General features: G+C 47.9%; 1 protein-coding gene across 1 annotated transcript in view; it reads left to right on the top strand.

The window, feature by feature from the left end:
* The first annotated feature begins 11,429 nt into the window (after window positions 1-11,429).
* LOC147737872 (uncharacterized) overlaps window positions 11,430-27,168 on the top strand; it is a 61,623-nt gene continuing 45,884 nt past the window's right edge. The window contains exons 1-2 of the mRNA XM_086947829.1: window positions 11,430-11,548; window positions 11,986-12,055. The gene's annotated coding sequence lies outside the window, so the exon portion shown is untranslated. The remainder of the gene's footprint in view (window positions 11,549-11,985; window positions 12,056-27,168) is intronic.

Here is a 27,168-nt window from a genome sequence, read left to right on the forward strand (position 1 = left end):
TCCGTTTTCGTACTAATATTGCTTAGTTCCTGCGAACTTACGGACATAAATTTCTCCGAGCCCCTACGCAACAGAGAGGAGACAGCCATCCTGGCCGAATCATTCCTAAAAGGGGTGGCAGTGGGACAGACTACCTGGGAATCTACTAGATTATGCTGGTTTAATGAGAGCAGTTCCTGCTGGTTATAGCAGATCATGGTTAATATACACGGACCACTTAGGAGCCACGCAAATTTAAAAAATCCACCAGGGGTTTGGGCGACAGGCGGCGTCCTGGCGCGGACGGGCGCAGACGGGCTTGCCTTTGGCGCGCCTTCGGCACGCCGTCGGCGTGCCGCTGCGCGCCCCCGCGCTGTGTGGTGGTTTAAGTAGGGAAGGGGGCGGGCAGCTCTGATGACGCTGCTGGTGCGCCAGGTGCTTCCTGTCCCTCCGCACAACTGGCACAAGCCGTGGCGGAACGGGGACCAGCACACGAAGAAGGTCAGCAGGTGAGAATTAGGCGGTCGTAATCACCGCAACACATTTTAAAAGCACACAAACTAAAGTATAAACGTGGTCGTAATCACCGTATGCAATGTTTAAAACTCTACAAAGTATTAGAAAAAAGTACGCAGGTAAAACAGCTATTGGCCTTCAAGCAAGAGAAGCGTTTCCAGCGAGGAGTTAAATCCCCGAACCCACTCAGTAATCAGCGCAAGTGCAACACACAGCAAGGTTGCCAATCTCGCTGCGCGCGTCCGCGTTGTGTGGTGGTTTAAGTAGGGAAGGGGGCGGGCAGCTCTGATGACGCTGCTGGTGCGCCAGGTGCTTCCTGTCCCTCCGCATAACCGGCACAAGCCGTGGCGGAACGGGGACCAGCAGACGAAGAAGGTCAGCAGGTGAGATTTAGGCGGTCGTAATCACCGCAACACATTTTAAAAGCACACAAATTAAAGTATAAACACGGTCGTAGTCACCTCATGCAATGTTTAAAACTCTACAAAGTATTAGAAAAAAGTACGCAGGTAAAACAACTATTGGCCTTCAAGCAAAAGAAGCGTTTCCAGCGAGGAGTTAAATCCCAGAACCCACTCAGTAATCAGCGCAAGTGCAACACACAGCAATGTTGCCAATCTCGCTGCGTGCGTCCGCGCTGTGTGGTGGTTTAAGTAGGGAAGGGGCGGGCAGCTCTGATGACGCTGCTGGTGCGCCAGGTGCTTCCTGTCCCTCCGCACAACCGGCACAAGCCGTGGCGGAACGGGGACCAGCACACGAAGAAGGTCAGCAGGTGAGATTTAGGCAGTCGTAATCACCGCAACACATTTTAAAAGCACACAAATTAAAGTATAATCAACTACTGACAAACATGAACAATCAAGAACATGAGTTTCTGGAAAACTATCAGGCACCCAATCAGAATCAGCCGTCCTTTTCACCCAGGGATTATTGAGGCTTTGGAGAGGGTGAACTGGACGTGGTATAAGAAGAACACTACATCGACTCAAAGTTCACTTCTCATGGATGTACTGAAATGCCAACTTCATGGCACACTTAGCCAGCTCTTCTCCTCCTCCTCAAATGGTTGACCAGCTATCAGGGCAAATGAGCCTGCAGCAAAGCATTGCTGGCTTCGTTCCACACCGGAACAGGCAAGGTGGCCAACTCCATACTCCTCCAAGTCAGCAAGCACTCTGGTGGAGCCAGTCCTAACCCCACATGAATGTTCCCCATCACAACTATTTTAATGGTACTAAGTTATGTTTCTGCCAAATGATTGGGTCAAAAAAGGAAAGGTTTTACAATGAAGTGCTGAAAGAGAAATCAAGAAGTTTTTCAATATTTCTGAGTCTGCCACAGTACACTGAGTATTTTTTCTCGACAGCAACAAATCATGTATGTGCCCTGTAGAAAGCACGTTTGAATGAAACATGGACTGCATTGCGGCCAAAAATCCATGCAAAAACATAGAGTGCAAGATAACTTGTGTTATTATTCCAACAGAACAAAATGCCATTCCTAATGTGTACGTCATTTTAAAGACAAACCCAGGAAAATGTATGGTCAGTGTTGTTCTTTTGCCTTTTAAAAGACAATCTCCATTAATGTGTCAGGAAATAAAATACTATGAGAAATCCTACTCTATGGCAGGGTGCTGCCAGCCACTATATTACAGGTTACTTCCAACATAATCTGATTTCTACATACATACTCCAGGGTGCTGCCAGCTATCGGGTCTGCACACAGCAGACTGGAGCCACTCAGGAAGGAGGTAATCTCTTCATTTCATCTTAAATCCTTAGGTTACATTCACAGCCTGATGGGTCCGGAGAACTTTATCCTCGCTCTAACTGTGACGAGCAGATGGACTTAGCCCAACATAGGCTGTGTTGTGTGCTGGGTGCTGCCTGGCATCTTATTATCGTTGGCGGGAGGGTGAAGCTCTGATAGGAGCTACTACAAGAAGAGCAGAAAAACAGGACCACAGATCGCCGCAGAGCAACAACTGCCCAGAAGCTGAAGAAAGAACTCTGGAACAGTAAACCTCCTCCACCCTGGAGATTCTCCAGGATAAGCAAATGATGGTAATGAAATGCAAACTGCAGCATTAAGGTCACACACGGCAACATCTTTCCTATTAAACCAAAGGTGACAGCCTACAAGGACAAGCATTTGCAATGCAATAGGTCTCGCATTAGGAACGTTAGAGCTATTGGTCTTGTAAATGACAAATTTTTTATTTATGTGTTGGTTTTGAAAATAGCGAAATTAATAGCTTTGTCATTTACAATGCCAATACTTTTATCTTTTGCAAATGTGACACCTATAGCATTTGTAATGCAACATGTTTTGTATTTACGTGACCTAGATGTATTGATATTACAAATAACAATGGCTAAATTTTTTAAAATAATTAATACTTAAATAAAAGTTATTGTAATTTATAATGGCAATAGCTTAAACTTTTGTAAATAACTTTTGTGAAGATTATGTTCAGTGTATTTTATTGCGACGAAAATCCAAGAACAGAAGTGAAATATTAACATCTTTTTGTGACATTTGTAATAAAGCTTGAAACATTGAGAGAACATATTTGAACCAGCTGTTGTTGAATGGTTGCACAGATTGATACTGTGGTGGCGCTGAGTGATGTTGTTGCGACGAGTGGTGCTGTGGCGATCAGTGATGCTGTGGTAGCGCATAGTGAAGTTGTGCTGCCCCTGAGTGATGCTGTTTTGCCCCTGAGTGATGCTGTTGTGCCCCTGAGTGATGCTGTGGTGCCCCTGAGTGATGCTGTGGTGCCCCTGAGTGATGCTGTGGTGGTGCCATAGATAGAGTGAGGGCGATAGATAGCTAGAGGGAGGGCGATAGATAGCTAGAGCGAGGGCGATAGACAGATAGAGAGGGCGATAGATAAATAGAATGAGGGCGATAGATAGAGTGAGGGCGAGAGATAGAGTGAGGGCAAGAGATAGAGTGAGGGCGAGAGATAGAGTGAGGGCGAGAGATAGAGTGAGGGCTAGCGATAGATAGAGTGAGGGCGATAGATAGATAGAGTGAGGGCGATAGATAGATGTGTGTGGTTGTGTGTGTGTGGCTGTGTGTGTGGTTGGGTGTGGTTGTGTGTGTGGTTGTGTGTGGTTGTGTGAGGTTGTATGTGTGGCTGTCTGTGTGTGGTTGTGGTTGTGTGTGGTTGTGGGTATGTGTGGTTAGGTGTATTGTTGTGGTTGGGTGTGTGGTTGTGTGTGTGGTTGTGTGTGTGTGGTTGTGTGTGTGGTTGTGTATGTGGTTGTGTGTGTGGTTGTGTGTGTTTGTGGGGTTGTGTGTGTGGGGTTGTGTGTGTGTGGTTGTATGTGTGTGGTTGTGTGTGTGTGTGTGTGTGCGTAGTTGTGTGTTGTATGTGTGTGGTTGAGTGTGTGTGTGCATAGTTGTATGTATGTGTGTGTGCGGTTACAGAAGGATGTACGTGGAAGAGAGCAGCAGATCAGCACAGCAGAAGAGAACAGGGAGTTAAAGAAGGAGACGGTGGAAGAGAGCAGCAGATCAGCACAGGAGAAGAGAACAGGGAGTTAGAGGAGGAGGCGGTTGAAGGGAACAGCAGATCAGCACGGCAGAAGAGAGCAGGGAGTTGGAGAAGGGGCGGGTGGAAGAGAGCAGCAGATCAGCATAGGAGAACAGAACAGGGAGTTAAAGAAGGAGGCGGGTGGAAGAGAGCAGCAGATCAGCTCTGGAGAAGAGAACAGGGAGTTAAAGAAGGAAGCGGGTGAAAGAGAGCAACAGATCAGCACGGGAGAAAAGAACAGGGAGTTAAAGAAGGAGGCGGGTGGAAGAGAGCAGCAGATCAGCACAGGAGAAGAGAATAGAACAGGGAGTTAGAGAAGGATACTCTGTGCACTGGCTGAGCTGCAATGACTGAAATGGTCTGAGCCATGATCAGGAGGCGATGTACACTGGTTGAGATCCTTAGTGCAACGGTTGAGAAGTCTTGTGCAAATGTGAGATTTGTGCAGTTGTGAAGATGCTCTGTGCACTGGCTGAGAAACTAAGCGCAGTGATTTAAATATGATATATGATGATCAGGAAGATCGTTGCAATGGTTGAACCCCTCTGTGCAATGATTAAGAAGCTCTGTGCACATGTTGAGGTGATCAGTACAACGTGCAACTGCATATGTGCAGTGGTCAAATGTCCTGTGTAATAGTTCAGATGCTACGTAAAGTTTGGAGTGCTCCATGAATGGTGGTTATGCTATGTGTACTGCTTGTAATGTTACGTGCAACGGCTGACGCGCTATGTGCAATGATTTAAATACTCTGTGCCATTATCAGAACACACTGTACAAGGGTTAAGATTCTCAGTGCAATGGTTGAGAAGTCTTGTGCAAATGTCAGATCTGTGCAGTTGTCAAGATGCTCTGTGCACTGGCTGAGAAACTAAGAGCAGTGATTTAAATATGATATATGATGGTCAGGAAGATCTGTGCAATGGTTGAACCCCTCTGTGCAATGATTAAGAAGCTCTGTGCACATGTTGAGGTGATCAGTACAACGTGCAACTGCATATGTGCAGTGGTCAAATGTCCTGTGTAATAGTTCAGATGCTACGTAAAGTTTGGAGTGCTCCATGAATGGTGGTTATGCTATGTGTACTGCTTGTAATGTTACGTGCAACGGCTGACGCGCTATGTGCAATGATTTAAATACTCTGTGCCATTATCAGAATATCAGAACACACTGTAGAAGGGTTAAGATTCTCAGTGCAATGGTTGAGAAGTCTTGTGCAAATGTCAGATATGTGCAGTTGTCAAGATGTTGTGTGCACTGGCTGAGAAACTATGCACTGTCCTTTAACTACTCTGTGTGATGATCAGGAAGATCCATGCAACGGTGAGAAGCCTTGTGCACATGTGATCAGTGCAATGTGCATTTACAATTGTGCAATGGTGAAATGTCCTGTGTTATAGTTCAGATGCTATTTTTAAAGGTTAGAGTGCTCAATGGAATTGTGGTGATGCCATGTGCACTGCTTGAGTTTCTATGTGCACTGCTTGTGGTGCTAAGTGCACTGCTTGAGGTTCTATGTGCACTGCTTGTGGTTCTACGAGCACTGTTTGTGGTTCCTTGTGCACTGCTTGAGGTTCTATGTGCACTGCTTGTGGTGCTATGAGCACTGTTTGTGGTTCCTTGTGCACTGCTTGTGATGCCATGTGCACTGCTTGAGGTTCTATGTGCACTGCTTGTGGTTCTATGAGCACTGCTTGTGGTTCTATGAGCACTGTTTGTGGTTCCTTGTGCACTGCTTGTGATGCCATGTGCACTGCTTGAGGTTCTATGTGCACTGCTTGTGGTGCTATGTGCACTGCTTGAGGTTCTATGTGCACTGCTTGTGGTGCTATGTGCAATGCTTGAGGTTCTATGTGCACTGCTTGTGGTTCTATGTGCACTGCTTGAGGTTCTAAGTGCACTGCTTGTAGTGCTATGTGCACAGCTTGTGGTTCTATGAGCACTGTGTGTGGTTCCTTGTGCACTGCTTGTGGTTCTATGAGCACTGCTTGTGGTTCTATGAGCACTGTTTGTCGTTCCTTGTGCACTCCTTGTGATGCCATGTGCACTGCTTGTGGCGCAATGTGCGGTGGTTGAGTTGCTGTATTGAATGCGAGGCCCCTTGTGCTGGCTCAGATGCTTTATGCACTGCTTGCGATGTGAGCACTAATTAAGAGGTCAAGTGCTTGGTTCAGAGGCTCTTGCAACGGCAGCGACGCTATGTTCAGTGTTTGAAATATGTGGTGCAATATTTGAGACCCTCTCTGCTCTGACTGCGCTCATTAGTGCTCCACTCGGATGTTCTTCGCACTAATTGAGGTGTTGCAGACATTGCAGAGATTAACTATTCAGTGGCTTTTGCGTCGGTTGAGGAGCCCTGAACAATAGTCATGATATGGCTCGCACAGACTATAAAGCCATCTAAAATGACTGAGATGTTCTGTGCAGTAGCAGAGAGGTCACGTGCACTGAGGTTGTGATTCCGTAGCTGGGTATGCTCTGTGCTCTCGCCGAGATGATGCTCTGTGATCCGGATTTTATGTGGTGTTTTTGAGGCTCAATGTGAATGAGCAACACTTAAGATGGTTTATTGACGACTCTTGAGTCCAGACTAGCCGTTGTTTCTTTCAGTACGTTTGCTGTGTGATATGGATCAAGTGATGGATTATTCTTAAAGCATACAGGCGGCTCTCCCATCTTTCACGAAGCGCGCGCAGCAGGAAGACGCGCGAGCCTGGAACGGCTTTGACGAGCACCAGCCGCAAGCTTCGATCCACTCCATCATCCCTGCTGACGCGCCACTTCCACATATAGAATCACTGCACACCAGGGGGTGTGCAGTGACCACCCGAAGCGCGTCACAAGGCCGCGCCTGCAGCCCGTGCACCTGTGTGTCAAGAATGTGTGTCAGGAACACTAGTCTAAGGCACTGTAATTCAGACGTGTGTGGGAGGAAAGGGACGGGTAACACCAAGTAACTTAAACACCAACGGGCTAATGGAAGCTTTTCAGAAGCGATCCTAGCATCCACTTATCAACAAGAGCGCCTACTGTATGCCCCACAGTAAGATTACTCTGACACCGTGGAACATCGCAGGAGCGGGCAAGATTGCATTAGAGCCTGAATCAGAAACCCACTTAAGATCATTTGATATAAGACGTCTCCAGGAGACCTGGAGCTGTGGAGAAACACCACTCATGGGTTACTCAAAATTCTATAACCCAACTGTTAAAATTGGAGCGGAAGGCAGGCAAAAGGTGGGCTGAGCATCTACGTGACTCTCAATAAAGTTTTTAATATAACAGAGTTGAAAACAGATTCTTCATTTATGCAAGCAGCACAGGGGAACAAATGCAAGAAGAGATCAAAAGATTTCTTTAAAAGCAGCGAAGGTAAAGCAACACGCACAAGCATTCAGATTTTATCTGCTCATATTCATAGAATCAAGGCTAGAGCACAACAAGCTCTTGGCATTGCTGTGGGGAGAGGGAAGGAGAAATGCGAGTCACGGCCGCCAGGCCGTGAAGTGTGAAGTAGTGGGCGGGGAAGCAGATCCCTTTGAAGCTGCTGCCTGCTTGTGGGGACTGGTAGGAAGGGTGACGAGACGCAGGCCCTGCAGTGAATAATTATGGGAGGAGAGATGCTGGCCTGAGGCAGAGCGCACCATATGGGGAGGGAGGGGGTGGGCTGCCTGCTGGGCTGGGCTGCCTCTGATGATCAAATGCGAGACACAGAAGGCAGGCGCTGGAGAGGGAGGGGGTGGGCTGCCTGCAACTCGAGCAACCATATGGAGAGGAAGGGGGGTGGACGGCCTGCTGGGAGAAGCTTGTGTGAGAGAGACTGGGCTGCCTTTGATGATCGAATGCAAGCTCGTGCACGAGGAGCTTGTGGTCACGTGATTCACGTGAACTGTTGAAAATCCTCATCGTAAAAGTCAGCTTTGTGGATGGGCGGCAATAGGTCTCTCTGCGAGACCTAAAAACTTAACAAAAAGCAACAAAATTAGAAAATGCATTTCCAAATGCTTCAAAAGAGAAACAGTTAATACAAATGAACAATATTAAATTTTGTTGGTACCTTAGTAATGTGCTTACTTCTTGGCTTCACTCCCTCTGCAGCAATCACACTCTGAAAGGAGAAATTACTGCTGTGAGTCTCAGAGTCTTCAGTATTACTGGTCTCAGTCACGAAGACTGTGGTATCGGAAGATAACTTTCTCTTATTTGGCTTTATAGTTCCACCAGCCACGCCATTGCTTTTAGCAGACACGCTACTGTCAGCAGCATCACAACTTCGGGATGTGGTTTGACGACAAGCTCTCTTTCACCTCTCACACTAAACGTGTGGCTGGCACATGCTTTGGCACTCTGCAGTGTCTTTGACCAATTTTTAAGTTTTTCGATGCGGAGACCAGACAGATTATAGTCCAAGCCCTGGTTCTTACCAGGTTGGACTACGCCAGCTCTCTGTTTTTAGGCTTAAATCAGGCCGAGTTATCCCGCCTTCAGAGGGTCCAAAATGCGGCGGCTAGGATGCTTGTCGGCCTCCCGAAGTTTGTCTCGGCTCGTCGAACTATCCAGGATCTACATTGGCTACCGGTGGGGCAAAGAATTAAGCTTAAAGCCCTTTGCTTAACTTTTAAAATTCTTAAATCAGCCTCCCCTCCCATTCTCTCACAGACTATTTTGCCCTATGTCCCTGCCAGAGCTCTTCGCTCCGCTGGAGCTAATCTCGCTATTGTGCCTCGTTTTAAAAAATCCAGAATGGGCGGACGCTCTTTCTCAGTGCTGGCGGCAGCCCTCTGGAATTCTCTGCCGGCCCTTCTCCGTTCCATCCCTGACTTGCTCCCTTTTAGGAAGGCACTAAAAACCTTCCTCTTCTCTACAGCTTAGGCCTATTTCCTTTACCTTCTCTGACGTGTTGTGTTCTCAATTCTCCAAAGCGCCGGGATGCCACTTGGCTGCAGCATACGTGCGCTATACAAAATTGAATAACATAACATAACATAACATAACATGGGAGAGAGGCCTCCTATTCTGTCTAAGAGCTGGGACAGTAAGATATTTGCTTTGTTTTCCCTATAGCTATAAAGCAAAACGTGACTCCCTGCCATGTCCATGTGATGGTCACAGCGGTCAAACACTTTTACACTTTTTATTCTTTAGTAGATACTATATAAAATATGCACTATGGTTTCTAATTCCGTATTTTAAAAAATTGTCACCTATTAATTTATCAGACGCTCTTGACTGCAAATTTAAATTGGACAATGTTGAATTGATCTTGAGCATTGGCACCTTTTTGAGAGTAGCTACGGGTGCACGGAAATCTATGTGCGATCTATGAAGTCATTTGTATTGTACTATTCACAATATGCACTTTACCTAGGTTTACTGTATTTTGCTACATTATGGATTGGATATTGCTGTCTATTTCATTCAAAACATCTTTATTCGATTCATGGAATCATAAAAGAAAAAACAATGCAATCTTTATAGATATATCATTTCCGTCCAATGTCATAATCCTTGAGAAAGTAAATTTCAGATTTTTGGGTATCATTACATTTGTGCAAATACGCAATTCCAAGATAAGGTGCAGTTAGTAGAATCAGTGCAAATAACACGGCCATTAGGTTCTCGGTGCAATACACAATTTAAATAGTAAAGTACAGTGCATATGTATCATAGTTGCCGGATCTTAGTTTAGTATACTTCCAGGCAATGGTTAGCAGCCTAAACACCTGATCTATGGTGCCGATTCTTTTCCAGAACCCTGCCTGGCATGGGGATAATATGTCGTTGTCAACTAGCCAGTTGTTGAGCCTGTCCAGTATCTGCTTTGAATAGACCTTTTGGGTAATGTCTATCAAGCTGATAGGTCTATAATTAGCAGGATCGTCCCTACTGCCCTTTTTGTAAATAGGGACGATCGCCGCGCCCTTCCATGATATAGGGGTAGGCTGCCCTCTGCTAATTGCATTGCACAGTAAGTTGATATACGGTGCCCATACCTCTGGGTCATGTCTAAAGAGGTCTCCTGGGATGTTATCTGGGCCTGGCGCTTTGGACGGCTTAATGGCGGCTGTAGCCTGCTTAGTATCTAAGATACTAAAATATAGTGGTTCAAACTCCTTGGACATTGTCAGCTCTTTAATTATGCATAAGTTCTCGCTTGAAGGGGAACCCGGGCATGCATATAAATGTGCAAAGTGTTTGAATGGTTTAGGATCTAGATGGTAGTCCTGGGCTGGCTTGCTCGACTTATTGCCGTTTGCAACAATCCCCCAAAAAAGTGATTGATCTCCTGCCCTGGCTGCGGCTAGCAAGTCTTCCCAACCAGAGTCCTCCCAATTTCTACGTTCTAGTACAGTCTGTGCTTGGGATTGTGCTCCTTTTGCCTGCGTTGTTTTGATTCTATGGCATGCTATTTGTATTTGTTCCATCCTGTAACAGTTCTCTCATGTAAACGTAACTGGTTCTATTGTACGGTGCTGTGACACCTTCGGTAAAGTCCGCGCTTTATAAGAATGCATAAAATAAATGACTTCACCTGGGGTTTCATGTGGGTGCTGTGCTCTCTGTTGTGGGTCGGGTTAAAAGAGGACCTGTGGATGACCAACTGCGCATGCGCTGGGGACAGACACTGCTTCCCATAGCGTGGGCTAAAGAGGCATTGGATTTGGTGCGCATGCGCTGAAGACAGACCCGCCTCCCGCTGCGGAGCGCGGGTTAAAGAAGACCTGATGGATGAACAACTGCGCATGTGCTGGGGACAGACACTGCTTCCCACAGCGCGAGCTAAAGAGGCATTGGATTAGGTGCGCATGCGCTGCAGACAGACTCGCCTCCCGCTGCGGAGCGAGGGTTAAAGGGGATGGATGAACAACTGCGCATGCGCTGAGGACGGACATCGATGTTACTACAATCCATTTCCAGAAGTCGATGCAAGAAAGATTTCTTCATTTAGTTCACAGCACAGGCCCCGACAGCACGGAGCGCAGTAAAGGACTACAGCTCAGAGCCAGCGCAGGTGGGACGGGGTCCGAGCAGAGACACAAAGAAGCTCAAGAATAACAGTGTCCGCGCGGGGACACAATGAATGAGATACAACCGCCTGCCGCCGCGGAGCGCGAGGCGCCTCGCGCCACAGCACAGGGTGAGATGTATTTAAATGCAGAGCTCCTCGGTCCGCTCCTCTGGGGGAAGTGTCTCTCTTCTGCGCATGCGCAGTGAGACTGAGTGTTCTCTGTCCAGGGCGATTCACAGTCCGTACCCCGTGCTAGGTCCTAACTCGGCGATAGGACGTAGTGTCTTCGCTCCGCACGTGCGCCGCTGTGACGCGCGGTCCTGCGCGTGCCCAGCAGTGAGACGCGTTGTTTTGTTTTGTTTTGTTTTGATTTGTTGAGCTCGCGCGTGACTTGGAGGGGGAATAACACACCGGGCCCCACTCCTCACAGGCAGCCGGGCCCCCGGTGCCTCCCTCCCCCCAGACCCTGCAGCCCCCACTGAGCGGGGCTCCAGCAGAGGTGAGGGAGGCCTCTGACCCCAGGGTGACTCTCGAGCACGGGGGCATCTTCAGGACACTGAGAGGCAACATTCAGGGCAGGGGCTGTGCAGTGGTTTCCAGACTCTGAACTGTCTCATACATGTGTGAATTAAGAAAAGAAAGTGCATTCAAATCAATAGTTCCACCATCTTTATAAAACAATGTACATACGCAAGCATATACAAACTGTATATAGTGTTTCCCTACTTTGCTTTCCTGAGTGTGTGTCTGTGTGTCTGTTGGTCTCTGTGTTTCTGTCTCCCATTCCCTGTAGGGAAAGTATGTAGCTCCCCGTTCTAGAAGAGTCGGTCAAGAAGGAGCATACTGCATTGAATAGTTTCTTGGTATGCACTTTTTATTAGTATTACAGGAAATCACAATGATTGATTGTCTCTGTTATATTCTTCTTTCCCACAGGGTCTTCCTCTTCAGTCCCTTAGGTGAGCCTCGGCCGCCGTCGTCCCTCGGACAGAAGGAAAAGACCCAGGTAAGTGTTTTTGCTTTATGGTTTAGTCAAGGGAGGATGTGAGGTTGGAACAACCAAAAGAAAAAGAGTAGCCGATGATTTCTGCGCTTGTTTTTCTTTTCTGTCTCACTTATTTCCTTTTCCCTGCGTCCCTTTCACCCCTCAGCCTCCCCTCCCATCCCTCTCTGACTCAGCCCCTTTCCAAAAGCCCCGTAGACGCCCACGCTCCTGTAAAAGCACGTTACTCCAGGGCCATGGCGTGGTGACTCCACGTCCTTCAGTGAGGTCTGGTCTCCTTCTGTTTTGACTTTCCCTCCTCCGCCAGGTTCGGGTGTTCCGCTCGCCAACAAGCTGTGACCTCCGCAAGGCTCCAGTTCTCTCTCTCGTAAAGCTGTTCGGTGTTCTGTGTTTTTCCGGTCTTCCCTGCTGGTTTCTCCGCCTTAGGTTATGGCTCACTTGAGCTCGTGGAATGCCTTTCTGGCGGCTTGGGGAGGATTTACCAAGTCTTAGTTCCTTTTCTCTTTCTTCAGTAGGTCGGTTAGTGGTGCTGCTATTTCAGAATAATTGGGTTTAAACCGGCGGTAGTAGCCTTGTAAGCCCAAAAAGGATCAAATGCCCTTTTTGGTGGTAGGGAAGAGGGTATCTAAGACTGCTCTCAATTTCTCTTGTTGCAGAGCGATAGCCCCATCTCCCAATAAATAGCCCAAATATTTGACTTTAGTAAAGGTTATCCTGGACTTTTTGGAGTTCACGTGGAGCCCTGCAGTCCTAAGTGCTTGGAATATCTTCCCACAATGGACGAGATGTAGTTCCCAGTTAGGGCTAAATATTATGATATCGTCTATGAAGGCTAAGGAGTACTCCTGATGTTGGGAGCAAACTTTGTTCATAAGTTTTTGGAACGTCGCTGGTGCTCTGTATAACCCAAAAGGCAGTGCAGTAAACTCGCATAGCCCATTAGAGGTGCTAAAGGCGTTTTTTTCTTGGTCTTCCTGTTTAAGTGGTACCTGCTAATAGTCTTTTGTAAGATCGAATGTGGTTATATATTGGGCTAAGCCAAATTTCTTGATTCATCGACTCTTGGTAATGGGAATGAGTGAAATTTTGAGATGGCAAGTCAAGTCAAGTCAAGAAATTTGTATAGCGCACTACATACCCAGAGGGTTTCAAGGCGCTTCGGAAGGGGAGGAAGATTATTTGTCAAATATCCATGTTTTAAGCTGCTTTCTGAACGCTAGGTGGTTTTGGGTGAGGCGAAGGTAAGCGGGGAGTGAGTTCCATGTTTTAGCAGCCAGGTAAGAAAAGGATCTGCCTCCCATGGTGGTCTTGCTGATGCGGGGTACAGTGGCGAGGGCTTGGCTGGAAGAGCGTAGTTGGCGGGAGGGGGTGTAGAAGGATAGTCGAGAGTTGAGGCAATCTGGTCCGTTGTCGTAGAGTGATTTGTGTGCGTGGGTAAGCAGTCGGAAAGTGATCCTTTTATTGACGGGTAGCCAGTGGAGGTCTTTAAGGTGACCAGAAATGTGTTCGTTGCGTGGGATGTCTAATATGAGCCTGGCTGAAGCGTTTTGGATTCGTTGGAGTTTCTTCTGGAGTTTGGCGGTGGTACCTGCGTAGAGGGTGTTACCGTAGTCCAGTCGGCTCGTGACCAGGGCGTGGGTGACTGTTTTCCTTGTTTCGGAGGGGATCCAGCGAAATGTTTTTCTGAGCATGCGAAGAATGTTGAAGCAGGAAGAGGATACGGCGCTGACTTGTCTGTTCATTGAGAGTGAAGAGTCCAGGATGACGCCAAGGTTCCGTGCGTGGTCTGTCGGGATGGGTGCTTTTCCGAGGGCTTCCGGCCACCAGGAGTCGTCCCAAGCAGAGGGGGATGTACCTAAGATGAGGACTTCTGTTTTGTCTGAGTTCAGTTTTAGACGGCTTTGTTTCATCCATTCGGCAACTTCTTTCATTCCTTCGTGTAGGTTAGTTTTGGCGGTGCTGGGGTCGTTGGTGAGAGATAGGATCAGTTGAGTGTCGTCCGCGTAGGAGATGATGTTGAGGTTGTGTTGGCGAGCGATGGCCGCGAGGGGGCTCATGTATACGTTGAAGAGGGTGGGGCTGAGTGATGATCCTTGAGGTACTCCGCATATGAGTTCAGAGGCTTCTGACTTGAATGGAGGAAGGCGGACTCTCTGGGTTCTTCCTGTGAGGAATGAGGTGATCCATTCAAGTGCTTTTCCTTGGATTCCGATGTTATTGAGGCGTTGTAGAAGGGTGCTGTGGCAGACTGTATCGAATGCTGCAGAGAGGTCGAGGAGGATGAGGGCGACTGTGTCTCCATTGTCCAGTAGAGTTCGAATGTCGTCTGTTGCTGCGATGAGGGCGGTCTCAGTGCTGTGTTTTGCTCGGAAGCCAGATTGTGAGGGGTCGAGGGATTTGTTGGCTTCGAGGAAGGCGGCGAGCTGGTTGTTGACGGCTTTCTCGATGACTTTGGCCAGGAATGGAAGAAGCGAGATGGGGCGGTAATTTTTGAGTTCGGTGGGGTCGGCTGTTGGTTTTTTCAGAAGGGCGGTGAGTTCAGCGTGTTTCCAGCCTTCTGGGAAGGTAGCGGAGTTGAAGGAGGAGTTGATGACGTCTCTGAGGTGCGGTGCTATGACTGAGTCTGCTTTGTTGAAGATGTGGTGAGGGCATGGGTCTGTGGGGGATCCTGAATGGATGGAGTTCATCAGGCGGATGGTGTCCTCAGTGGAGATTGGGTTCCAGGCGTTAAGGGTGTTCGCGGGGGGAAGATGGTCAGCAGATGGTGGGGTGGGTTGGTTTCCGGGTTGGTTGTCAAAGCTGTTGTGGATGTCTGCAATCTTGTTGTGGAAGAATGAGGCTAGGGAGTCGCAGAGGGTTTGAGAAGGGGTGATGTCGTTGGAGTTGGCCGAGGGATTGGAAAATTCCTTGACGATGTTGAAAAGTTCCTTGCTGTTGTGGGCGTTGTTGTCAAGTCGATCCTTGAATGCTGTTTTCTTGGCTTTTCGGATCAGTTGGTGGTGAGTGCGGGTGGCGCTTTTGAAGGCGTCCTTGGTGCAGGTGGTTGGGTCTTTTTTCCAGGCCTTTTCAAGGGAACGGCAGAGTTTCTTGGACTTCTTGAGATCATCGTTGAACCAAGAGGCTTTCTTGCTGCCAGGTTTGCTTTGACGTTTTTTCAGTGGGGCTAATGTGTCGGCGGTGTTGGATAACCATAGGGAGAAGTTGGCGGCGGCTTCGTTGGCGTTAGAAGAGAAGGCTGGGGAGTTTCGAAGGAGCGATGTGGAGATTTGGTCCGTGGTGATTTTGTTCCAGTTTCTTTGAAGGGTAGGTTGGGAGTGGTTGATGGGTTTCGGCTTGTTGTAGGTGAAGTGAACGCAGCTGTGGTCGGTCCAAAGGAGATCCGTAGTGTGGCTGAAAGAGACATGATTGCTGGATGTGAAGATGGGGTCGAGTGTGTGACCTGCGATGTGGGTGGGGGAAGTGACTAGTTGTTTAAGTCCGAGGTTGTCTAAGAGGGTGGCGGTGTTGCGGTCGTTGATCTTTTCGAGGTGGAAGTTGAGGTCTCCCAGGAGGATGTAGTCTTTGGAGGGGAGCGCGTGTGGGGTGATGAAGTCCGTGATGTCTTCACTGAATTTTGCGCGGGGTCCTGGTGGTCTGTAGAGGAGAGTGCCTCTGAGTGTTGTTTTGGGGTCGATGTGGATTTGGAAGTGGAGGTGTTCGGAGTTGGCGAGGTTGGCGTCAGAGCTGGTTGAGATGCGGATAGATTTCTTATGAACGATAGCGATTCCTCCTCCTGTGTGGGTGGTACGGTCTTTGCGGGTGATCTTGTAGTCTTCAGGGATGGCAATGGTGATGTCTGGTGCGGAGGAAGCGTTCATCCATGTTTCTGTTAGGAAGGCGACGTCTGGAGAGAAGGAGTCTAGTAAGTTCCAAAGGTCAATGGCGTGCCTGTGCACCGATCGGGTGCTGAGAAGGATGCATTGAAGGTGGTTGGGGTCGGGAATCTGTGGAGTGGTCGTAGCGGAGGTGTTGTTGGTGCCGATGAATTTGCAGGAGTAGCAGGAGAATGGTCCATGGGTGTGTCCGGGAGCAGCTTGGACGCAGTTGGGGGCGCGGCCGGGGTTAAGGGCTAGGAGGGAGGCGGCATCATAGGTAATGCGGGAGGGCTGGGTAGCGCAAGGGGCAGGGGGTCTGGCGCTGGGCGCGGTCCAGGCGCGGACGGGCGTAGACGGGCTTACCTTTGGCGCACCTTCGGCGTGGGTTGGGCGCGGACGCTGCGCGTAGACGCTGCGCGCGGGAACTCCTGTCATATATGGATGGTGGCGGGGGAGGGGCGAGGGCGTCACAGCTGGGAGGCGGGGCGGGCACACGAGGACAACAACAAACAAAATGGAGGCGGAGGGGGGGGCACAGCGTAGCGCTACAGTCTAGCGCGCTAATAGGACTGAAAGCACTGTGGAAATAACCAGTTAAGCGCTAATGAATCAAAGCGGCAATATTCAACACAGCAGATGAAGTGTCCAAATCAATTACACAATTAAAGCAGTGCAGGCAAGTCAGCGCTACTTAAAAGTTAATATAGCAGGCGGAATGTCACAAAGCAGTTCAAACAGGCAGCGCTAATAAATAATTAATACAGCAGGCGAAATGAAAGCAAATGAAAGGCGCTTTTAAGCTCAAACTTCTAGCAATGCAGCGCGATAAAACCAGATGCCTGCAAGAGACACTGGGAGCGACCACTCAGCTTGTAGGCTAGGAGCGAGTCACCATGGCATTGACTGCTCGGACGTTTATACAAAAACGGATGGAACCATCAGGTTTCAGAACTATGACAATGGGGGGGACCAGTTACTGCTGGAATGTTTTATGACTCCTAGTTGTAACATGCTCTCTATTTCGGCCGGAACTGCGTCCCGCCTAACGCCTGGTATTCTGTAGGGGCGTTGTTTTATTACTTTATTTGGAGGGGTAACAATGGCATGCTCGAGTATTGTTGATTTTCCCAGGAGGTCGGAAAAGATGGAGGAGAAGGACTCTAAGAGGGCCTGAAGAGACACTTTTTGTTCCTCTGTTAGATGTTCGTTTATGGGCAATTTATTCAATGTTTAAGCAATGGGTTTTGAGTCAGACAAAACGTAATGGGTGTCTTTGGGGAGGGGTCCCAACCATTTCTTTAGTAGATTTATGTGGTATATCTAGGTTTTGGTTGAGGAAAGGCATAACTGGTAAGTAGTGAGGCCTATCCTTTCAGCACCTTCATATGGTCCCTTCCACTCTGTCCGATTTTGATGTATAGAGGAAGGTAGGAATAGGAGCACCCAGTCATGAACCTTTAACTGTTGTCACTTCTTTCCTTTATTGTAAGACATCTGCTGGCTTCTTTGAGCTTTTTCTAGGTTTTTGTGAGCAAAATCTCGCAATTTATGTATACGGTTTCTTAGGCTTTGGGTGTATTCTAGATGATGTTGTGTCTCTTCTTGTTTCTCTTGTTCCCACGCTTCTCTTGTCATTTCTAGCAAGGTTTGTGGCTATCTCCCGTAAAGAAGTTCAAAGGGAGAACAACCCAAGCTTCTCGGAACCTGGCTTCAAATAACAAACAGGGCGAGTGGCAACAACATGTCCCAATCTTTCCCTTCGGTGGTTAGCATTTTCTTCATGGTTAGCTTGAAGGCGTTATATCGCACAGACCATCTGTCTGAGGGTAATAAGCCGATGTTTTTATTTGGGTAATTTTCGAGGTTTTACAGACTTGTTTCATTAAACGAGAAACAAAGGGAGTACCCTGGTCTGCCAAAATCTCTCTTGGAAATCCTACCCTCGAAAACAATTCTAGTAACTTTTCACTGATGTTTTTTTCTTGCTTGGTGTTTGTAGGGGAAATGCTTCTGGGTATCGAGTTGCGTAATCGACAATAACCAGTATATAGATATATCATCTTTGTGATTTTGGGAGAGGACCCACTAAATCCATACTTATCCTCTTATAAGTAAAGCACTGGGTGTACAAGCGAGTCCGAACATTAGGGTAAATACTATTTTATCATGTCTGTGCACCATCCATTGATTACACCCACCAACTATTAAAACGACGAATCCATGCCAGGACTGTCCAACATGCATGGAAATTAAGAGTGCCCTGACAATGTACACGGTCTAAGAAAAACGCAAGTTAAATTGTCAAAGCAGACTTGATACTCTCGCCATAAGAAAAGTTAAGTTGCCAAAAAACCTTAAATGAGGAAGGATTGCTTTTAATGGGCACGGCTCCATTGCGTATTATGTTGCACTGGGTAAACCGGTCAGTAGTAGGAATCTCGCTGGACACTGGCATGGTGAACAATGCCCTTCCAGGCTGCTCATTCCCCTGCGTGCTTGTCGTTCAGCACAGAGTCCACATGGCCTTCACCTCTATCACACACACTCACAGCTCTTTCTGCTCCGGGCATTCTGAATGTAACCAAAAGTTGATTTCACTCACCGCCATGACGAGCTCGAAGGGATGTTTGTACACCCGCACCGGGGACTAGAACTTTAAAAGAACTGGTCCCCGTGGTGGGCCACTATGAACTCTAAGGCCGTGGCAGACATAGTTAGGTAAATAGCAGGCCCACGGGTCACCGCCCTCTTTCTTTTGTTAACAAATCAAAGCTCCCCTTCTGTTCTAGGCCTCTCCCCAGCCTTTAGACCTGCAGCGGCAGACAGTGCTGTGTGTTTAACCACACGGCAGGGTCACAACTGTCCGCAGGCTGGGCACACCTTGAGTGACCCACACCTTTCTGTTTCCTTCAAATATTTATTTTCACTTATCCATGCAGCTTTCCCACACAGTGTTTGTGCCTCGCCGTCTTTGGAATTCAGCGGCCGGTGGACCCGAGCTTTTAATTATTAATTAAGTGGGCGCTAGGTGCCTCTCTGGGAATATTCTGCTCGCCCTGCTCATTAGCTGAGTCCTGATCCTAGCAGCAGGGGTGAGGGAAGCCCAGGGGGTGGCAGGCAGGAAAGCATAGTCTACTGCCCTTCTACAGATATCAGTTGTCACATAATGCAGCTGTGACAGGTGAGGGCGGCATTCTATGCAGCTGGCCCAGTGCCTGGACTCTACCTGGGGGCCATGAAGGCGCGTAGGGGGCCTGGCCTGGACGATGCACGGGGAAGGTACAGACAAATGCAGTGTAAATACCTACAACTTGTCCACATTTCTGCATATCTTAAGACGTGTAAATGTCACACCCTGTACAACATTGTTTTTCATGGATACAGCGTTATTGCTTCAGATTCTTTATGCCTGCCTTCATGCTTGAGCCCCAGAGTGAATTACCATCTTTAGTAGCTACCATGTGGAGGGTTTCCTCAAGGCCATAGTTGTTTAGTCACATTAAACAACTTAATTATTATGTAAGGCCTTCTAAATTTACTGCCAGACGCGGCCGGCATGACGGGCGTGTGGGGGGGGGGGGGGGCGGTGGAAATGGGGTCGTGGCGTGGCGGAAGGGTTTATTTAATGAAAACAAAATATTACATGAAACTTATTGTCCCGCTTCTGGATGGGTCCTGGCTCCCGCTCCCACCGTTCTGCGTTTTCTATGCCTGCAGCTCGGCGTCCCAACCCTCCAGGCTCCACCAATCACAAGTGGTGAGGCGCATTGGAGCGCGCCCCACCCGGGCCATTTTCATCCATTGTAGGCAACTGCAGCAGCCTAATAGAGAAAAAAGAGAGAGTGGGCGGTCCTGCTCCAGGGCAGGGGGATATGCTTGCCCACATACTGACTGTTTGGTCGGCCCTGGAGCCGACCAGTCAGTATGCACAACAGTGGGCAAGCCACTTCCCCCTGCCCTGGAGCAGGACCGGCCACCCCCAATGAGGCACTTCTGCTTTCTTGCCGTGCGAGAAGTAAGAAATATAAAATGGTAGTTAATACCATTATGTTTCTGCCTTCTCGCACAGCGAGAAAGCAGGGGGGTGACACCCCCACGCCCCAGTGGGGGAGCCGCCACTGTCTGCATGGCATACGTTCTTTATAGCAGTCACATTACCCATCTGGGGTTAAAAGTATATGGAGGTGGTCCAGAAAGTTGAAAATACATTTTTGCATACCCTCTTATCGGTCCCCCAATTAATCCTCAATTTTTGTTATCGATGAAGATTTGGGGGTTAGGTATGTGTCAGATTTGAGGTTGGCCCCGGTGGTCTGTTGGCTCAAGACCTGGCTTAATCTAGACTTAACATTTTCCGTCAGATTATTAGGGTCTGTGTCACTCTGGAGAAAGCATGTAGTATCCCATGGCTTTATTACATTATTCAAAAAATATGTAGGGGTTTACCCAATGACCCCCCTCGACCTGGGCAAAGTACTACAAAAAGGTAAAGAAAAAACGGCTGGCAAGGAGGAAAAGATATGTGTATATCTACTTAAACATAGGGAACTTTATATTGCCCTATTAACAGTACATAGTCCTGTTGTTAGTTCATATTTCTTATTTAAAAAAAATAACATACCAGACACATTTTGTACGAACTTTTAGTTATCGTTTTTAGTTATTGTTGTAATAATTTTTTAGTCATCAATATTTCCATATTATCTTTTTCATTTTGTTATCATCTTTTTGGACATACAAACATATATGCAAACTACAAATAAGTAGACATCCCAAAACACAATTCATAAAATTCCTTCTACCCATTTGATAGAAAAAACAGTGTTCATCTATTAAATAAAGGGAATACACTTTGAGGTTGTCTTACATGCACACGAGGTAATTACCCCTCTAGAGACCTTAATTCAGAAATGTGAATTCACTCGTCAGAAAGATATATCAATTATAATCAGACTCCTCTTGTCAAAGACTGCTGACACAGACACGTTTCGGCCTTTATATCATTCTTGACCTCCTCAGGACAAAGGTAAGGAAACTTGTAGAGCCAAGTCCAGGTGCCCTGAATTTAGAACCCAGTTCAGGACGAACAAGCAAATGTCCAGGAAATCTCACTTCATTACTTTCTTTTAATTCACATGCCACTAATAAAACGCCAATTAATTTCTTAGTAACCTCTCCGAGGCATATACAACGTTCCCCGCTCTCTGTGCTTCAACAAACGCATATGGTCACCATTCTCTGTCCATTCTGCTAGGGGTTAGGTATGTGTCAGATTTGATGAGGTTGGCCCCAGTGGTCTTTCGGTTCAAGACCTGGCTTAATCTAGACTTAACATTGAACCATCAGATTATTAGGGACTGCATCACTCTGGAGAAAGCTAGTAGTATCCCGTGGCTTTATTACGTTAAGCAGAGCCTATTAAAATTGGGGCGCCGAGATCTTTTTTATTCACCGGATACGATAAAAAAAGAGGACCTGACTTGGATTAAAACCCAATTCTTGAATTTCCTGTCGGTGCAGTGTCAGTGGAGCGTGAGGAGCGGGAGCTACTGAAACCATCAGTAAAGGCTTATTTTTTGTCAAAAACCTCCCCTCGGACTGAACCTTACCTGAGAGTTGTTACTAAACCCTTCCACCGTTTGCTTTTAACTAGGTTCTGTTTTAACCTAATTGACTTCTTTTTAGGTAATTCCCAAGGATAGAGTAGGCAAGAAGATTTGAGTCCGTGTACCTGTTACAATTTCTCACCACAGGATACTATGTATTTTATAATGTTTCGCGACCATTATACTGTGATTCGCAGGAACATTAGTATTTGACTTACATGTGTGTCTTAGAGTCTAGACACCATCACCTGAGTCACTGGAGGAGGGAAAGGAATCAATTCCTGCAGTCCCGCAGGTACAGGACTACAACTTCCAACCCCCCTGCTGCTGGACGCACACATTTAAGCACAACGTGTTCCCGCGGCTGTTGTAGCCGCCATTACCTGAGTCACTGCAGGAGGGAGAGGGTGCAATTCCTGCAGTCCGCAGGTGGAGGACTACAATTCCCAACACCCCTGCTGCCGGACTTACACATTTAAGCACAACGTGTTCCAGTGGCTGTTGTAGCCGCCATCGCCTGAGTCACTGTGGAGGGAGAAGATGCAATTCCCGTAATCCCTCATGGGAGGTCTACAACTCCTGACCCCCGTGCTGCCGTGGTCACGCATTTAAGCGTTAGGTGTTCCCACGGCGCGGTCCGCGCCCGGGTGAAGCCCAGGCCAAGGGCAGGCCTGTCCACGCCAGTCGGAGCCAAGAAGAGGCTGGGTGGAGGGACTGTAGACACGCTTGATGCATTCTTAACTAGGGCAATGAGTGTACTCGCGCACAAAATTGAATTAACTGAGCGGTGTTTATCACAGCAGCCTCTTGTCTACCAGATGCAGTCCTCCTTAGGGGACACAAGTGTTGATAATATTACCACTCAGCCCTTGCAAGTACTTCCATCTGAGAACCCGGTACCAAGCCTCTTGGAAATTCTTCCCATTATACTTGCCCTCAACGATACACCTATTAGGGAGCTCGACCTTTGTACCCACCTTGATCTTAATATTGAACCGCCAGTTAAGAGGTGAAGGGGTGGTGGTATTCAGAAGCCAAAGTCTGCCAGAACCGTTCGAGCAACAAAATCAAGGGGGGTGTTATATTTGGGGGTCTCTAGTTGGCACATGTAGGTACTTGTGACAAGTAGGGACCTTCTCCTCTAGTCAGGTTAAGGGGGATTACACACCTAAAATAACCCCTGCTCTCCCTCTAGGTTACGTGGCGCGAGCAGGCAGGCTTTACTTCAGAGGCGTTGTAGGTTAAGCAGTTGTGACCACATACAGTAACTCAGTGACAACACTACAAATGGACACCACACAGGTTTATATAAAAAATAAGTATACTTTATATAGAGTTACCACAAGACCATAAACAACAAAAATACACACTGATTACTTTAAGATGGTAGATTTAAGCTTAGTTCAGTTCTTAGATGCGACACTCTGTGTCAATGTACCTTAAGTTGCGTTGCGCTTCCACGACAAGCAGTGTCGCAGCGATGGGAAATGCGGCGAAGTTCAGGGGCAATGCGGGGATGCGAGGTGCTCTTGATCAATGTGGTGCAGTGCGACAGTTCCAGCGGCGACACCCTCCTTTCTCCGGAGTTGCGACGGCAGCAGCAGCGACACGCTTCCGCTTCGTTGCGGCACGCTTCTCTCCGATGCAGTGCAGTGCGACAGTTTCAGCGGCGACACCCTCCTTTCTCCGGAGTTGCGACAGCAGGTGCGGCGTCTGCGACACGCTTCTTCTCGTTGAGTAGCACTTCTAGCCCCTTGCGACACGCAGTTCCTCAGAAGGCCCAAAACAGCAGCAGGCACTTCCCAAAGAACTCTGGGGAGCTGGGGGGTGAAGTCTGTTGTCCCTGAGACTTCAGCAGGAGGCAAGTTCATTTCCAAGCCCTTGGAGATCCTTCACAAGTTGAAAGCAAAGTACAAAGTTCCTTTCTCCTTCCTTTGGCAGTAAGGCAACCACTGCAGGCCATTTCAACAAGCAGCACTTCAGCTTGGGAATAGTCTCTCCTCGGTTTCTTCAGGTTCCTCTCCTCAGTCTTGTTGTCCAAAGTGATCTAATTTCATGGGAGCAGGGTCCCAATATTTATACCCAGAAACCCTTTGTTCTCTGAGGGGAGAGGGGCCTTTGCCCAGTCCAAACCAGTTCTGAAGCACTCTGTTTACCAGACTTCTCGTTTCCTTTCACAGTGCAGGGCAAGCACATCAGACGCCCCACAGGAGGTGGAGCCAGCATTGTGGAAGGCAAGTACAGTCCTGGAGTACTCTGTTGACAGTCTTCCTTCTCTTCTTTCAGTGTGCAGGGCAGAGACATCAGCCGCTCCCCAGGGGGTGGAGCCAGCATTGTGGAAGGCAGGTACAGCCCTATTCAGAGTTCAGGTGCACTCCTCCCTCCCATCAAGATGCAGATCCTCTATTCACCACTGGGTGACTCAGCCTGTCTCCTGGAATTCCCCAGCCCTGTCACTCACAGAAACTAGACGTAGGAATACACAAACTAGCAGAGGAAGGTTTGAATGGTTAGACAAGCAAATACCTACTTTCTAAAAGTGGTATTTGCAAACACAGAATATTAAAATAAACTTTACTAAAAGATGTATTTTATTATTCTGCGTTCAGGCATACTAAACTCGAACTTCTACCATGTTCTCTGAGCCTGTTAGGATTATAAAATGTAACAATTCTAACAGCCCTTTCTGGCCTATGGAGAACAGGTAGCCTTGCAATAGTGAAAACAAAAATGGCTGTAATTCACTATTTGGACATGCCACACACACCAGGGCTTGTCCTACCTTATACTTGCAATGCACCCTGCCCTTGGGCCTTCCATAGGGGTGACTAATATGAAGAAAAGGGAAGGTTTAAGGACTGGCAAGTGGGTGCACTTGCCCAGTCAGCATGACAGTACCAGACTGCACGCAGGCTCTGCAATGGCAGACCTTAGACACATTTTACAAGGCTGCTTCTGTGGGTGGCACAACCAGTGCTGCAGGCCCACCAGCAGCATTTGGATTACACGCCCTGGCACACTCAGTGCACTAGACTAGGGTCTGACAAGTAAACCAAATAGCCAAATATGGAACCACTGATTAGTACATCAATTTACAATAGGGATCACTTGCACGATGGCACTAGATAGCAGTGGCACAGTGCCCAAAGCATCTAACACCAGAAAAAATACATGAGGCAACAGCAAAAATGGAAGGGAGACCCACACCAATGGTGCCAGGTCTCACAGGGGGCCACTAACATGGTAAACACAGGAATTAGTACACCTCAACCCTGGACTTTGACCACTTTGTCCGCAACTCCTTTGCCATGGTTAACTGATGACGCTTTGTGGAAAAGTGTAGGAAAAATTATGGCTACCTTACTGGACCCTATTCTACAAAATCTACAGATTGAAGAGAGGCTATCTCGTATCGAGGGTCAGAGTGAAATAACTGAGTGTCCCACAGAGCGTCCATGCCCTGGGCCTGTGCGACCAGCCGTGGAACTCAACCAACTCTTCCAACTCACTAATTTGGGCGTGGCCCCACCTTCCAATCTTTGTACTGTACCTGGACCTCCTACACGGTCAAGTATGTTGCTTCCGCAAGTTAATGTACACTCTAAGACGATAGCGGAAGAAACAACCTCACCATTACCCGTGACAAGTATTTCAGATTGTTTGGCGGTTCCGTGATGGGGGAGAGGGCTGATCCTCGGTTGTTAGCAAGATCAGATAGCCCTAAGGTGGGACTAAATCATTACCCACAGCAGGTCCTCCAATTTCCACCAGCGGCCTCTCCACTGGTTTTGGTTTTGGCAAACATACCAATCTTGAGAGAGATCACTATGCAGTGACTATAAGTCAGTTAGAAGGAAAAGAGAGATGAATATGAGGGAGGAGGCCTGGGAAGGCCTCGAGCAGGCGGCTAGGACATGCAATAGCAGAGATTTTTAGAAAGTAATAAACACTCCCTATTTCAAAAATACTAAGGATCCGAGACAGGACTCGTATGTAGGTGAAGAAGCATGGGTGGCACACTGTGAATTTATATTCACCTCAAACACTGCTCCTGTGATGCCCTCTAGTGACACAGATCCTAAATTGCAGGTTTCTTTTTCACTCTCAGAAGTCAGGAGAGGGTTGGCGGCCTGTGTTGCTGGGAAAACCCCAGGACCTGATGGGGTGCCGATAGATCTTTTTCGGGAAAACCAAGATTTGTGGGCTCCGCTACTAACAAATGTTTTTAACAGCATAGTTATAGATGGGCCTCTACCTTCCTGGAAGCATAGTGTAATTATTCTGATATACAAAAAAGGGGACTGGGGAAGCCCAAAGAACTGTAGGCCCATCTCCTTATTGGACACAACTGCCAAACTTGTGGGTTGGCTCCTTTTATTCAGGCTGGAAGAGTGGACCCAAGAAACATCTTAATGCAGGTGCAGTATGCCTTCCAGAGGGAAAAAGCCATTACAGACCAAAGTCTAAACCTATCACTATGTATAGACCAATATACCAGAGCGAAAGACGGTAAAATCTACTTGGCTTTTATAGACTTGTCAGCTGCATTTGACTATGTGAGCCATCAAACACTTTGGTATTTAATGGAGAAGATGGGGATTGATCCACTTATAATTAACTTTATCCGCCAACTATATGTAAATGCCACTGCATGTGTCCTGTATGGCAAAAATGGGGAATGAACACGCCCCTTTAAGATCGCTAGGGGAGTTAAGCTGGGATGTGTCCTCGTCCGTTTCTTTTTTTTCCAGCTATACAAACAGAGTTGAGGCAGCCCTCTCAGGCTCATCCCCGGACGTGCCCGTGTTTGACACCAACCCACTACAAATGTTAGCTTACACCAAGGATGCAGTGTTAATAGCAAGCCTTGGGGCTCCCAGTCACACGTCCTCAGGTCTGTAGACTAAAGACTGTTGCAGCTTGCAACTCAGAACTGGCAATTCCTCAAGCTCCGGCGAGCTGCTTTTGGAGGCTTCAGGCATGATTCTGAATGCCGCCATAGTCTGCGAATCTCAAGTTGCACATTCTTACCTTTCTCCTCAGCCACCGCAACCACAGACTTTACCCACTTGCTGACCTCATCTATAAAATAAGTTTTTGACACAAGTGTGTCCACATGAGCATCTTTTAATTTGGCTGATCTAGAGTTTGCTGCAAATATTTTTTTTAACCCTTGCGTGCGTTGGCCAACGGCCGTCGCAAGCACTACCTCAGTAGTGCTGCGCATGCCGCTTGGCCGACACGGCCCCGGCCGCTCATTCGAACGCCCACATCGCAGCGGAATTGCCGCCGCAATAGACGAGTTAAAGCCATGCTCTTGTATTTACGATCAACAGAAGCTTGTGCAGTAAGGGCTGGTGCTGTTCCTGACCTCCCATTCATTTTGTGGAAGTGCCTGGACCAGTCTTCAGCGCGTTCCTTGCTCCCAAATGGTGCTTCTCAGGCCCTAGACCCTTTCTGTGGTTCGGTGGGCTCCTAAATCAAGCTTTTGAACTCTTCATGAGTGGAAATGAGCCCATTCGTACCGGAATCCCACTGCTCGCACGGAACTTCAGCACAAGCCCCTGCTGCCTATCTCCTTGCACGGAAAGCATCAATCGATCTGGAAGACCAACAACGTAAAGCTCCAGCCCGACCTTCTGCGACACCTGGCCTG

The sequence above is a fragment of the Lissotriton vulgaris genome, chromosome 1_1 (genome assembly GCF_964263255.1).
Source record: "Lissotriton vulgaris chromosome 1_1, aLisVul1.2, whole genome shotgun sequence".
NCBI lineage: Eukaryota > Metazoa > Chordata > Amphibia > Caudata > Salamandridae > Lissotriton > Lissotriton vulgaris.